Source organism: Myotis brandtii, unplaced genomic scaffold (genome assembly GCF_000412655.1).
Source record: "Myotis brandtii unplaced genomic scaffold, ASM41265v1 scaffold407, whole genome shotgun sequence".
Classification (NCBI taxonomy): domain Eukaryota; kingdom Metazoa; phylum Chordata; class Mammalia; order Chiroptera; family Vespertilionidae; genus Myotis; species Myotis brandtii.
In genome coordinates this window covers 556,977-558,251 of record NW_005365639.1, presented here as the reverse complement: position 1 = coordinate 558,251, position 1,275 = coordinate 556,977, and the positions used below count along the sequence as shown (strand labels likewise).

At 40.7% G+C, this 1,275-nt stretch overlaps 1 pseudogene; it reads right to left on the bottom strand.

Moving 5' to 3' along the window:
• Positions 1 to 273: 273 nt before the first annotated feature.
• Positions 274 to 1,275, bottom strand: part of LOC102245438 — a 2,548-nt pseudogene continuing 1,546 nt past the window's right edge.

Genomic DNA, 1,275 nt, shown 5'->3' with positions numbered 1-1,275 from the left:
AGCGTCTGCCCTCTGGTGGTCAGTGTGTGTCATAGTGACCAGTCATTCCCAGTCGTTCTGCTGTTAGGGTCAATTTGCATATTACCCTTTTATTATATAGGATTGTCCACCCTACCTGGAAGGGTGCACAGAAAAGAAACAATGAGGTGGCATCCTTTAGCTAAAGCCAGAGAGAAGGAATAGAAGCAAGCCCTTCATTTTAATACAAAGTTCTCCGTTCATTTTAATATAAAGTTCTCCATTCAGTAGTACAAACTTGTATTTTTTTGTTCATAAGTAAAGTCAGTTTTATTAATAGATTTCCACATGTCCAGAGCAAACAATAAATTCCAAAGGAAAAAACCTACACACAGTGAAACTGGTAGTATCCCAGGATGACAAAAAATATATATAAATATGTACACCCACAATCACTGCCGCCTCCGAAAACCTTTATTCTTCCGACCTTTCTTGGGTATCTTCTTCTTCTTAATAGGATTCTGATCCTCATCAAGATGAGGGGTTCCTCCTGTCAAAGCACTGACGTCACTGAAGTGCGCGAGAGAATAAAGCTGTGAGCTCATGACATCTGCGCATTTTCATCGTCCTTTCTCTCACTCACTGACACTTAAACGCACCATCACGCTCTCCTCATAGTTAATCCTGTGTTGATCCTCCTGACTCTGGCAAGTACCATGATGACGCTGGGCATCACGGATTTCCTCTGGAGCATCTGAGGTCCTGCTCCTTAAGTTCACAAATGACAGAGCTGCCAATGCTTGCCTCTTGGCTCGTTCTAGTACAGGGGTGGGCAACCTTTTTGTGAGTGCGTGCCAAAACCAGCAAAATCTCTGACTCAAAATTCTTCTGTGTGCCAACCCTAATTTTTTGAGAACATGTTACGCCTACTTGATATCTCTTAAGGTGTACGTATGTGAAGAACCTTGAAGAAATAATAAAATTCATTCGAGCGACAAAAACACAGTATATGATGATGAAAAATACATTTATTTTTTAATGTATACATGTACACTGATAGTCCGACAGAAAACTTTATGACTCCGTTTGATATTATCAGTGGGACTTTTGCTGCTGCATCACTGATGACAGAGATTTTACATCAGGTTTATATTTCGTGACCTTCAGAAATATGCACGAGCTACTACTTTCATCCGTCAGGCTACTCCTATTACGAGACTTAACAAAATTCATCACTGAGAACAAAGATTCACAAGCATATGTGGATGAAACCAAAACACTGGTCGGATCTAGGAAGACAGGGAGAGTTAAGGCAGA